The sequence below is a fragment of the Harpia harpyja genome, chromosome 8 (assembly GCF_026419915.1).
Source record: "Harpia harpyja isolate bHarHar1 chromosome 8, bHarHar1 primary haplotype, whole genome shotgun sequence".
NCBI classification, from domain to species: domain Eukaryota; kingdom Metazoa; phylum Chordata; class Aves; order Accipitriformes; family Accipitridae; genus Harpia; species Harpia harpyja.
The window spans coordinates 46,866,290-46,880,731 of NC_068947.1; the positions used below are offsets into that span (position 1 = coordinate 46,866,290).

Consider the following 14,442-nt stretch of genomic DNA (forward strand, 5'->3'; position numbering starts at 1 on the left):
TTTGGCTTTGACATGGTATCTGAACCTAGAACAGGATTTGAATTTTACAATTAGCTTCACATGTCCCAATTAGTTTCTCAAGCTGCACAGAAAGGAGAGGAAGTTCACTTTAGGCATATAAAAGGAGACAATAGCAAACTTTTGAAAAAACATTATAGGGAATAATTGTGCTCTGGAGGATTTATTTATTTACTAATCCAAACAGTACACACTGAGATAACATCTGGCAATGTTTATTACAATGAAACCAGATCAATACTTCTGTCTACTACAATATTTTTCCACAAAATAGGCATTCCTCCTGGCACCCACAAGAAATACTCAACTATCTATTACAGTGGCCTTTGTCAGCAAAAAGGGAGGTTGTTGCCTTAATTCTTCTATTTGAGACCCAAGAGAAGACAAAGAATCAGATGTGCCTAGACACAAGAATGATGGTGGAAAATTACAGAGAAAGTTAGAGAGAGATATATAGCTTGTAGCATTGCAAAGAGCATACAATTCATCCCTACAGAATTTCAAGAAGTAACAGATCCCAGATCTTTTTTTCTTGTGCCTCAAGGAGTTTAAACTTAGGGCAATCCATTACATTTGCTAGTGAGCTACCAGGCCTTTTGTGGCATTTTAGAGCTACAAGTAAAGGCAGAAATTTTGACTTCTCATTTCCTTTCGAAGTCAGAATTCAAAAAGAAGTGATACTGAAACCTTCCACACAATTAAAAAGCCAAAAATAAATTTGTTTTGAAAGTTCTGCGTATTAGAATTTCCAAGTAAGCCCTTCCATTCTTTTCTATTTCTATATTTGCATTATTGCATGTCACTGTAGAAAACCTAGCAGTTTTGCGCAATGACAAAAGTCACTAAGCACAAAAAGTCACACGGCATTAGCTCAGTACTTACTGAACCTTCACCTTTCCTAAACCTAAGTGCCTCTTGCAGTCTAACAAACAGCTTGATGTGCAGTAAGACATACATTACTACTTACACATCATGAAGTTAAGCAAAAAATAACAAAACCACACAAAACAAAATCAATAATTATTTTTCCTCCTTACATTTTTTTAATTGCTATAATTTTGCATTTGTTGAAACAGTAATTTCCAAAGAAAAATTATACGTCTGATTAATGTGACTATACAGAAAATAAATGTACATTTGCCCCTATTTAATTTCACATTTTGCTGGCTCAATGTTCAAGGCATTTCTATTTGTACAGGGCCTAGAGGTAAAATAAGACCTTCTGTGCTACATTAAGTCCTGAGGCATGAGCTATGTTCAGAAGTTATTGTGGTGATAAGTTACCTTTTTCCCATAAAAACTCTTTGACGAGATAATTGGGATTGTAGTTATGAAGCGGGGAGAGGAGGAACGCAGGGGAACACCACTTGTTTTCCTTTCTACTGGTCTAGATCTACTGGGCAGAGGAAAGCACATTTTAGTTTGGACTAGTAAAGTGAACAGCCACAGTAAGCACAGCAGCAGAGTATGCCATTACATGCCTATTCCTATAATTTGTGTTAGGTATGATTTGCATTAGGATTTTTTGTTTAGCTTCTTACCATTTCTTGCCCTCCACACCATCAATATCTTACTATAACCTAGAGGTCCTAATGATGTGGCCATTAGGAATGAACTGGGGAAGAATTTTAACAATAGTGCTATATTAGCAAAGTGATGAAAGACACAAAACCTGACCTTCCAAGCACTGAAACCGGTGAAAATCCCACTAAAGTAAATGAAGGCCCTACTTAAAGGGCAGCAGTACCATCCATCTTTAATATTCATCCATTACTGTCAATTTAGCCACATGAATTAGTGCTAGACTTGCAAATACACAGAATATTTGATGTAGCTTTAAGTGAGAAGACTGAGATTTCAAATGTGCAGAACAAACTCCGTTATTTTTTTCTATATTTAAACAAATACAGGCCAAATAGAGACTCAGTTCTGAAAACTCTCCACACTGACAAAGGTCAGTGCAGGAGTTTCCATTTGCGTATCAGTGCTGCAGAGGAGTAGAAAAGCCAAACTGAGAGAGACTGGGAATTTTACACCTGGTTCCAGTGCAAGCAGAAGCCCAACCCCAGTCCAGCAGAGGACCAGTTTGTCTGAACCGCGTACCAAATTTGCCAGTTCCTCATCGGCACCACAAAAGAAAGAACTGTTTTGTAAGCTAGTATTAAAACTGGGCTAGATAAAATGGGAGAGGGGAATGTTTTCTAACCAATATTAGTCTTATAAACTTTCACAAAAGAACTCCAAACCACCTAAAATTAGGAGATTAAAAACAAAATAAACCCTCATTCAACCACTACTGGGCAAAACCATGCATATGACAACTTTTAAGTCACTTTGATATTAAAACAGGGTAAATCTAGATATTAAAACAGGGTAAATATAGTTGTTTCAAAAAAAAAAAAAAATCTCTCTAAAGAAAGCATGACGTATTTATTTTCCCGCTGTAAATCCTTTTGCCTTACATCAGCTAAGGAAAGTCCTGCGCTTCCTCCGGTACCTCGAGGCTGACATGACGGCAGACGGAGCAGTCGGTGCCTGCTCCTCACCAGGGGCAGCACTGCTGGAGAAGTGGGAACACACACATACGTGTAAATGCGTCAGGCATCCCATAACCCACCCTATGTAAAGGGGCAGCTCAAGCACACATATTTGCAACGCATCCTGGCTCTCCTGAAAGGAATGGGGAAGAATCTCACTGACTTTATTGGGGCCAGGATTTCGCGCTTTATCTGTAAAAGAAGTCATCGGAAAATGGCTGCACGCAATACAGAGATGGAGTGCGGAGTTCTGGCAAGGATTGTGGGTGATACTACGTTTGCATAACCTTTCTGGGGACTACAAAGAAAACTTGCTTTGTCACACAGCTTACCTGCAGCCCTGAATTTCACTGAGTTCAACAGCCCCGAGTTGCCAGCTCGAGGAAGCAGCAGTGGGGAGTGACAGGCAAAGTCCTATCCCGTTCAGACAGTGGGATGAAGTACTGGGAGCAGTAGAAGGGAGACTCAGTGTTTCACGACATGGATATTTGGGCTTCCTATCAACTCAACAGAGAAAAAGCAGGAGGAAAAGTCTATTACCCTTTCTAGACTTCCACCAGCGCAACCATGATTAATCACAATGAGGCTTTAAGAATTAGTTCAGCATTAAATAAGGAACATCTATTTTGCTACACGGTATATTTAATTTACAAGGTTTTCTAGGTATAAGGAGGCTTAAAGAATAACTACAATATGGTATAGATACATTCATAAACATTATGACAGAGACAGTGTAAGAGATTTTTAGAAATTAAATGCTTTTAAATGTAATTAAATCATAATAAAGATAATCGCATAGAAAACTATGCCCCTGACAGCCTGACAATGCAGGGACATCAGAAATGTTTTCCCACCATCATAAGGCACAGGAGATCTATGCCTACCTCATGTTGCTGAAAGGCAAATTCTATAGGGGGATAGAAAATTTATTTTAACAGCTGATAATTTCATAAGAAGTAAAATTTACCTAGCATATTTAGAATTCTCTGGGACACTAATGGCTGCAGTAAGGAAAAGATCCTTTCTGGGTTTCTTACTGGTAAGAAATCCTGTCCATGGAAGAATCAGCGAGCCTTTAGCCTCTACAGCTTCCCTCTGGCTGCCTCTAGGTTGCACTCCACCCAACAAGATTCTTCCCTTTGCCCTTAATACACCCCGAGTACTGGATGAAGACCCTCACTCTGGGGTTTGAATTCCACTCGGAGTCAAGCACCTAAATGTTACTGCCTCTAGCCCCTAAAATAGATTCGGACGGGGTAGCAAAGTGGCCTTTCATCATCAATTTCCATATCTCTGCAACAGTGTAAGACTTCACATATGAGAGAAGAATGAAGTTTTGAGAACCACAGAAGTTCAGGGACTATCTGAATGCAAAGCTTTGGTTCAGTACCACTCCAAAACCATACATGTTAATGTAAAAGATTTTATATGTTATAGATTATAATCATATATACTAGTTGTGATTACCTTCCTGCACTAAGAATTCTCCTGAACTCTTGCCAAAGAACAGCTCCCTGGACAAGGCAGGAAAACGCTTGAGGTGACCATAACTGGTATCCTGAGGAAACTAAATATTTGCTAGATATCTAGAGTTGCACTAATAGCTGAACGTTTTCTTCAGTGCACTTCTAGAGCCACATAGGCATGAGACCACCCCAGCATAACAAAGACCGGTAAAATGAACAGGAGTTTGTAATGGCAAACAAATGTCTTCTTGAATGGCAAGTGTGGTCAGAATAAGGGCAGATGTAGCTGTAAAGAGCAGTATTTTCTAAGCCACACACCCCCACACAGAGAAGCTGAAAAGCAGTAACATGTCAATTTGTGACACAGGAAGAAAAAGCAAACAGTATCATTTCTGGGGTGATTTTCACATGGCCAAGAGGCACCAGAACAAACTCAATAGCACCGAAGCCCTGACAAAAGTAAAAAATATAATCCTTTCCTTCCTGCAGGATCAAAACAATTATGAGGAATCAAAGCTCTTGCATTCAGGTGCCGTCCATGAGCATCAGTACCTATAGCAACCTTGCCTATTGACTCCAGGATTTTTCACTTCTAATCATGCTATATTTCCTGTCAGGTTGATACACTAATGTAATTCTGTACCCTCTTGGTCACCTGATTTCTGCATTCCTCAGGGTTGTGTGATGTCCCGACTGCTGGAATTTCCCTCTAGTTGTTAACTGCATCCAGGCAAAAGCTGTCATTTACACACTAAGTCTGCCCCAAAGGGTGATTGTTTTATAGTTGTTTGGTTCAGAAATCCAGTATCACTTGTTCTGGAGAAGTGACAGCCACTCAGACATAAGAAGGTTAGTTGTGTATTAAAACAGGGCAAGAGACATGACAAAACAGATAACCCTCCTCGCTTGAAACCCTAATGAATGGAAAAAGAAACTGGGAAGAGATGAGAATTCATCTGCCTCTGGCTCAGACTCAAATGTTCAGCAGATTTTCCCATTGACGGTCTGATCTTGCAAACTATATACTCAGGAACTGTGCCACTATACCCTACCTAAATGAACTGGGACTGCAGGATCATGACCTAAAGTGGTTCATATTCAGAGAGGACATGCAGTGATCTGGCACACAACTACTCTCATTGCTGCTGGGAAATATATACCTAATTCATTGAAAAGGTTCTGCTGCTAAAAGTCACGGGATTCTCAATTACTTATTGCCAGTCTTGAAAGAGATGAGGTAGCACTATTCCATTTCACAAAAGATTTTCATTATTCAAAATTTCCATGAGAACATTACATGAACTAGAATGAAATTTCTAGAGGAAACATTATGACGACAACTTAAAAAAATCTGCCAGGGAAAGCGATGGGTTCAAAAAAATTTGTTAATGCAGGTTCTGAGTCAGAGGTGCCTTCAGTTATTACTGACACCAAAACATTTTGCAAAGCCAAATACTTTTCCAATGGCCTTTAACAGCACAGACCGATCTGCCAAGTGCTCACTATCTCGCTGCCAGCTCCTGCAGGCTCCTAAAGGAGAGAAGTGTAAGAGAAGGAAGCAAGGAGCAAGAACTAGGACCTTTTAAACCAAAATGATGACACATACACGGAACAAAAGGTGCTGGAGGAATTCTTTTGTCATGAGGAAATACAGGACTGTTAAAATACATATCTGAAGGACAGCGTTCCCTGTCAGACTTGTGAAGGCCCTGCAGAGCATGCACTGGCACCAAAGCTACGGACATGTCAGCAGCGGAGCTCTGTAGACGCTCTATTTTTAAAAATAAATAAATAAAACAAATATTCTGATCTCTCTCGTGCCAGTGGAAACTGTTGAAAACAACAGACCAATTTTGACACAACTGAGATTAAAATCTCTTCTAATCTAGATGCAGGGGCAATGATGGGAAAGTGGGCAGTAAGAACAACCAGATCCTCTATAGTAAAATTCAGAGCTAGACCACTTACACTAATGAAGAAAACAGACCAGAAAGTTTGGGTAACTTACATTCATCAGACTGCCCTACATCAGACTCTGGAATTTGAAATGATTCAGTGAGAGTGTCCTCAGGGACACTGATGTAAATATAGAATAACCACAATGCCTTTCTGTGGAGTCCCTCCCATTATACACTGGTTTAGCTGAAGAATTTCATTTCGGAGAGGACAAAATAAAGAGTACCAAGGCTTGGAAAAGGCCAGGTCTGTGCTGCCTTTTTTCCTTTTGTAGCTTGTCTGATGACACTTCTGGTCTAAGATAACTTTCCTTGCTCAGTAATATTTAGTCTTTCTTTTATCTTGAAGCAGACTGGCAAATGCTTTGATAAATGGAGTGAAACATTTTCCACTTTCACCATAACATCTTCAGGTGCTGAAATGCTGAAGTGTTTTACAACTTACTAAAGTAGTGCTACTCAGGGAATCAATGCTAATATTCCCATGCCTTTTTAATATGACTGAATCACAACCTATGCTCTTTTATGTACTAAAGCAACCACACACTGGAGAGCCATTTTCCTATCTTCATCTATTGTGGCACATATTCTGCAAAAACAAGAGCTGCCACCTATGAAAAAAGTCAGGATTCTACCCATTTGTACACTACAACTGATGCCCTTAACATACAGACCTACAACAACAAACAAACAAAGCCCCACAAAACTCTGCCACCTCCCAAAACCCCCAAACCTTAAACATTTGCAAGAAAACAAAAAAAGCACAAGGGACTTAATCAACAATCACTCCCAACTTTTTTTTTTTTTGGTGCTAAGTTGTGAATAGGTCTGATTAAAACCAACCTGAGAACTAACAAAATTTTCAGGCTGGTCAATTGCATTTTGAGATTGCAGTTTCATTAAGTGAAAGTATCTTTCAAGAACATTTACTTGAAAATTCAGAACACAGAGACAATCATCAGAAAACAGAGACAATTACAAAGCTCCCAATCTCCTGAGACATTTACCTTTTTGTAGCAGGCTTTACTCCAGCCCCACTACATATTTGCTCTGATCATCAATCCTATTTGCAACTTTCAACTGTCTCCACAATCTGTGTCAGAGGTCTTTGTATCAGGCAATATCTGGAGTGTCTCCATTCATCCAAATTTTAAAAACTGGTAACTGAAACAAATCAACATTTGTGCACCGACTGGAAAGAAACCATGCAGACTCACCGCAAGTGAAAATCTGTCCTTCGGTGTCTATACGACTCCCTCCTCTGTCCTTCTCTAAAAAAAGAAGGGTCAAAGCAAAATGCTGGCAGCCCAGTAAAATCTTTGAAGAGACAGTATGGTTTCAGTTATGAGAGGATGGAAAAATGAGAACCCTGGGGATCTTTCGGGAACATTAAGCTTTATTAATCAGGAATGTATTAGCCACATACCAACATTCCCAAACGGTACGCTGAATCAGAGAAACGCCAGGGAGCAACAGAACCCATCCAGGCTGGTCTTCTGCCTTACAGCAAGTTCTAGCACGCCCTGAGAGAAGGTTTTCCAAGCCATTCCTTAAAAAAGAAACCTCCCCTGCTTCCACAGCACCTACAGGTTGTGCGTCCCAGCACTTTACAACCAATACAGTCAGAACATGGTCCTTAATATCTAACTTGGTAATTTTCACTGCTCATTGAACTGATTTCTTTAGGTCTTTCTCCCAGTGGATATGAAGAACAATTAATCACTGTGCTCCTGATTGTAACTTTTCACTCACTAGAATATTTTTTTCATACTCTCCTTAACATACAACAAAAGCAACACTTTCAGAAGCTTATAATGCCATGTAGGGCTCCTATGTACCCTCTTGCCCCTGGGCCAGATAACAATCAACCAGTTTCTGCTTTCTCAACAATTTTAACACTAGGACAACTTCTGCCTTGACAAACATTTTTGACCTCTCCACATTTCCACTGGGGTTCCCCAGGTAGAAATCAGAGCAGAATTTATCCCTGTGAGTTTCTGGATTAATGCCTTGGTATAGGAAGGGGAAAAGGCAAAATTAATTCTCTTTGTTAGTGCAAACACAATTCCTCAGTGACAGTCAGCCCCAAGACATTGATCTTTGTTCAAAGGAAGCACACTTCCATACTCATTTCACATTTGCACGTCTTCTCTAGTGTAGCTTCTACAAGCCAGTATCTTCTGCATCAAAAAAAAAAAAAAAAGGGTTTAACAAACTATTGAGGCTTTACATTTTGTCAGAGGAATAGGAACTGGGAATTTGCAGGGCTCAACAAAGCCCATCTTAGATAGAAATTCTAGTTAAAACACCAAGTTACAGGAGGGCAGGACAGATCCCATATCCATCAGGAACTGCGAGGATTCTTGTGCTGTAAAGAACACAGTAAGGTAGCTTGTTTGTTGTTTCAAAACTCTTCCTTCATTTAAAAGCACTGCTGTGATGGACGAAGCCCTTCTCAGCCCTGACATCCTGACGCTACACATGCAGCACACACTCCGGGATGCCAGCTTACTGTGTCACATTGGCTTGGGTTCTGCCTGTTCCTTTCCTTATGCCTGCAAGCTCAATTGAACTTATGAAAATTCAAACTGTCTTCTGTCTGTTTCATACATCATCAGCAAACAATCGCTAGACAAAATGAATTTGCTCTCTGTAATTTGGAGGCTACACAAATGTCTCTGCTGCATAATACAAAAAAAGGGGAATAAAGTTCGGTATGCAAGGTTAATTCAGCATGGAGGAAAGTAGCAGAGAAACAGACGGAGAGAGAACACGAACAATAAAATACTCAACAGTAGGGAGAGTGACATGAGAAATACTTCTGTATATTGGAGTTGGCCTTGATACCTTTGAGTGATGGAATTAAACAAAGGCACAAGTGAGTTGTGAAAGATCACCCCCACGAGTGGCTGTATCTCCATCCCTCGTGATCTGTCTACACAATATACTTATTAATAATAACAATGGTTACTATTCCTCCTCTACGCTTTGCAAACACAAACTCAGTAATGTTCACAGAGCTGTATCAGTTTGAGCCAGATTGAAAAAGTGATCTGGTGGACAAGGCACAGCGAAGTTAAATGACCTGTCCAATGCCACTCCGTGAGCCAGCATCCGTTAAGATTAGCACAACGGATCTCTTGGGCAGTAATCAGACCACAAGGCTGCATAAGGCTGAAAACTTGACAAACCTCTCTTTTAACAAAAATAATGCGTCGTATACTCCTTATTGGCCTTAGCTGATGGCAATGTAACTAAAACCATTGCTTTGAAAGCACATCCAGTGTGTCTCCTGTATAGGTTTTCAGGTTGTGCATACAGAATCCTTTTCCTCTGCACACAACATGCTGTCATTGTCTCGTTCTAAAATCAAGCGGATGCTGAATGTGAGCAGAGGTAACTCCTCATGCTTGACTTAATCCTATTTGGGGTTAGTTGCAAACAGCAAAGTACTTAACCACATCCTTAAAGTTAAGTATTTGAGCAGTCCCACGGACCTCAATGGATCTACTTGCCTATCAACCCACATAACTTTAGTACATAGCAAAACATGGCCAGAGCACCCAACATTGCAAGAATCGAGGCCACGGACCTTTCCTATTAAGAGCATGCCTGTACTACATTTAGAAGGCTGTGTTTTTATGCAACTGCCTGCCAGATGTCCATGTGTTGTGAATCTGTATTTTCGTCTGGTGCCATGTATCAAGTCAAGCATATTTTTGTATTAGCTGACAATTTGGCCCATCTTACATTAACCAGTTGCTTTAGGGACATCCCTACCCTAAAGGAAGTTTTCCACTCTTCAGTTAAAGAAATCCAATACAAAAGACCCCAGAAAACTACCAGAGCACAGCCTGCCTTTTCTTCTTGCTGTTTTTGGGTTAATACAGGAAAGCCATACCGGCAAGTTCACTTTATTAAAGATCTTAGAAGTACTTGATTACAGCAAACATACATAGGTAACAAAGGAAATCCTTAAAGCATACTTTCCTCTAAAAGAAGATGCTCCCATTTTTATTGTGCCAAGTTACTAGTTACATGGACACAAGGTAGAGCAAGAATCACATCCTCATTTTACAGAGTACATGCACATACATGAAAGTTCCCCCACTTTGTTCTTCTGTATTTCAGAGACAGGCTGTATGCCAAGGCTACAGAACTTAGAAGCAGCTAGAAGTTTACAGGTGGGGTGTTTTTTTGGAAAAAGCAAATGACACAAGAAACTCAAAGACTTGGACCTTTACTTCATGGAACGGAAAGAAAAAATAGGCAGAACAGAACAGACTTGGGAGTCGTGATCCCACACTCTTTTCCCAGTTTGACCACTGATTTACTCTGACCATGAGCAAGCTGCTCAACATCTCTGCTTTGATGTGCTTGACACCCTTGATTAAAAACAAACAAAAAAATTCCTATATACGAGTTTTACACTTGTATATTTATTTCCCCTCCAAAGTCGAGTCTCATATAACTAAAAAAAGCCCATTCCAGCCAGCACCAATCATCAGGCCCATATATTGCTACCTGGTATTTTGCCTTAGGACTGTCCATGCAGGACTTACTGACCATCTGGATCCTAAGGATTCAGAGAACTTGCCTTAATTCACTCCTCACTCTGCTGCTGCATTTTGGAAAGAGAATTACTTCTACTTTCCAACAACAATTCTCCTGGTTGTTCACACGAAATCGCAAGACAACTTTGAAATTCTGTACTCACAGATTCAGAAGTGTTCCCCCACTTTTCCCCCCATCACCTCCCTTTAAATTGCTGCTGGACCCAGCAAATCCACAAGTGTTTTCAACTCGGCTCACCAGTGTAATTGCAAGGTTAACCTCTGGTGGCCAGGGAAGCTGCTCATATTCAGGAATGACGAGCAGAAAACGTTAAATACCATTCACTGGCCACAGCCTGCAGTTAATACACAATATTTAAACAACACAATGGCATGGCCCTTGCCAGTAATGTAAAAACACAGTGAAGTAGAGCCAGAATGGCACAATCTGCCTGCCTGAGTCACGCTTGGCGCTCCACGCTGGAAGGGGCATGCATTAGCTGCCCACAGTGTACTGTACCCTTCAGCTAGTTTAAAATAAATCATTAAAATACAATTTAAAAAAAAACAAAAGGGGAGGGGGGGTGGGGAAAAAAATCCCATGTAATAGTTAAAATATTTTAACACTGAAGTACAAAAGTACCACTTTGGAAGAAGGCTCTGGATTTCCTTACAGACTGCACATTTTGATCTTAAACAAGAAAACAAACCGACTTTGCTTTGTAATATTCCACAGCTTTGTACTGTCCAACTAAAATAAATTTTTTCCTACTATCTACAAGCTCCTGGATTTTTATTCATATATTATTTCACTAAATTCAGAGTATCTGAATCTGCTATATTTTCCAATCCTCTTTTGCGTGCCTGTTGTTCAGGCACTGAAGTTCCAAATCTTAATTATTGTCCCAAATACATTCAATAAGCAGATTCTAAATAAGGGTAGATCAGACTGATGTACGATCTGACTTGCATTTATGGAATAACTATGCTCTTAGAAAGAGACTCCTTTCTTGCTGAGAGACGCAAGACGTTATTTTGACTGTTTTGTTGTGTCACAGCACAGATGAATTCGGCATTTCTGCCTTCATCTACAGCCTAAAGCAGCTGAAGCTCCCTGTGATGTCATCAGAAAGTTGTTTGGTTTTTTTCTTGTATAAAGGAGAAGAATTTGTTATGACATCACGAAAAGAGAATAACCTATATTTTATGCTATAAGGAATCTTCTGCTACTTTCTGTTATCTCTGCACCAAAGTGCAGAAATCCTCACTGACAAAGCGACAGGAACTGTAAGTCAACAAACACAGAGATGTACACTATTCCTAATAATATTCAAAACAAAGCAGAAAAGAATGATCTATTCAGGGTTCTGAAATTAAAGATCTGCAAGATGTAAATTCTGTTTTAGTTTTTAAATAAAACATCCTTTGAACTTCTAAATCCCATTCAAGGGGACTCTGACCTTTATCCAAGACCAGCTACTATGCTAACACTTTGGATGCATATAGAGTAAAAATACGGACAAAAGGTACCGGAAAAGCTTTTACTTACAGGAATGCAGTGCAGCTTAATCTTTTTGTTTTTAAGGTGCAGTGATTTCAGCATCTACAATGTAACTTCAGGCAGTCTGAAAAGAAACAGGTTAAAATCTCTTTCAGTTATAATTGGTATTTCAGATTTAATTAAAAATTAAACTTTCATAATGTTTCACCATCCAAAGCAATGCATTATCAGTCAAGCGTAGCCTTTTTTTTTTTGTTAAAAGAAGCTCTTCCCAGAGTAGTTTGCAATGAAAGAAGAAGGGGAAAAAGGCAATTGAGAGTAGCAAAATATATTTCTTCAGCAAAAGATCTCTGAATAACTTGGAAAAAAGCCTTCTGCCACTTAATTTTAACAATCAACCTTATACTAATTAAAAAAAAATAAGCATCACAATTAAAGAAGACAGAAAAACACCACCACATACCAACGACTGTGAGGGGAAAGAAATGTTAATTTCAGCAAAACAAGGACATTGCTAGGACCAGAACATACGCACCAAAAGGAAAAATATGGTTTTACATAATGCCAGCCAACAACATTTTTTTAAAATTCGTTCTACAGCATGTAGCACTTTCAGACTGTTGCATGGAGGAGCAGAGAAAGACAAGTTCAAAAAGAGGAAAGCTGTTTTTAAAGCGTACAAGGCAAAAGGTCCCTTGCACCCTTTTGTTAAAGGATATGAAATAGCTACTCTATAAAACTGCAAGGTTTCTTATCGTGTAAAATAAATGTCATTTTACTGTGCAAAACAGATGATTAAGAAGTGGTAGCTGTAGACGTAGCATTTGAACAGATGCAAAAAAAAAATTTTTTTTTTTTCCAAAATGCAGTTGGAATGACAATAAAACTCCAGGGGTTGCACCATAAATATGAGTTTAAATGTTAGACTGGAGTTTAAAACCTGTGGTTTTAATTATGTCTAATTATAAAGGCTCCAAAACCAGAAGAAATGAGAAAAACAAAAAATATTAATAATAAATTAAAACAATTTTGCAATAAGTTGTCAGGATTTGGCCTCATAATAACAAACCATACAGCAATTTACACAGACACATACAATGTACCAATGATTCATTAAAGGAACAAATCAAAACTTCATTAAATTTTATTTTTAAAAGGTGACAGCAGAACTTGCCTAATTTACCCCATTCAAAGTCAAAGCTATTCTCATCACCAGCAGCACACTGACAGAGATCTGCAAATAATCCTGGATGAGAATCTAATGCTGATTTTGAATGTCCCACAGACTGGGGGCAATTCTTAAGTGAAATTTTTTCTTTGTTCTCCCATGAGTAAAAATCCAGTTCTTCAGACTTTAGTGTTACATGAGCCTTCCCAATCCGTCCCCACAGATGTTTAAAAAGAAACGCACTGTATCAGACAATATACTGTCACACCAACCTGTTCATATACACATCTATACCACACATGGGAACAAGCTCGGGAAGTTATTTTTAGGTTTAACTTTTCCACGCCGTCAAGATCAGAGGTATTGAAAAGCAGGAGGCAAAGCAGAGAGTACGGAAGGGGACAGCACAGCAAGAATTATCAAATCTTATGCAGAACCAATTCTTGAGCATTCGAATGAAGGAACAAGAGCCCCCGACAGAGGCACTAGGACGATGCTGCCACGGGATAACCTTTATAGGCTTGGATGAAATTCTTCTTCAAGGAACCATTTGAGAAACGTGTTCCTCGTCCTTTAGACAATCTTTATACCAAATAACACTCCTCCTTTCTGCTGACCGGCATCTAGTAAGATAGACAGAGGAGCAGTGGAGAAATCCAGGCAAAAAAAAATGGTAAGTCCATCAGAAGTAGGCAACAGCACAACTGCCGGATAGGTGATAACAGCTTCAGCCTCTGGACTTCCATTTCTTTCCCTTCCTTCCCCTTCCAAATTTACCCTTTTCTAACATCTTCAGGACTGTAACGCTAGCTTGCTGGCAGGGAAGGAGAGGGGCAGTGGTATTTGCAATCCAAAGCTATTTCTTTTAATGATTGCAATGAAAAACTGACCTCAACTGAGAAAACAAAGAGCATTCACTGAGGGTGAAATGTATCCCTGTATAGAGAGCCAGCATACAGACTGCTCCACTGAAGCCCTATTCCAATGACCTAAATAGGAATAAATTGGTGCATGGACTTCATCACAGTAAATTTTGTCCAAAACCCCCATTTTCTTGTAGAGAAGGAGGAAGCATTTAGCCCTCTCCTATCAAAGCACAAAGGTACAGCACCCCCTTCCCATGCTGAGCACTATCCCGACAACTGCTTTTCCCTGTATTTTCCTAGTGGTTTTAACCTGAAGTTCTTCCTGCTTCGTGCACATTCTTCTGATTGGAAAGGAAAAGGAGGAAACCCAACATCTAG

At 39.5% G+C, this 14,442-nt stretch overlaps 1 protein-coding gene across 4 annotated transcripts in view; it reads right to left on the bottom strand.

Moving 5' to 3' along the window:
- Positions 1-14,442, bottom strand: part of ZBTB20 (zinc finger and BTB domain containing 20) — a 512,445-nt gene that overhangs the window by 328,361 nt on the left and 169,642 nt on the right. For all 4 annotated transcript variants that reach the window (XM_052794817.1, XM_052794816.1, XM_052794813.1 and 1 more), the window contains exon 4: positions 12,079-12,154. The gene's annotated coding sequence lies outside the window, so the exon portion shown is untranslated. The remainder of the gene's footprint in view (positions 1-12,078; positions 12,155-14,442) is intronic.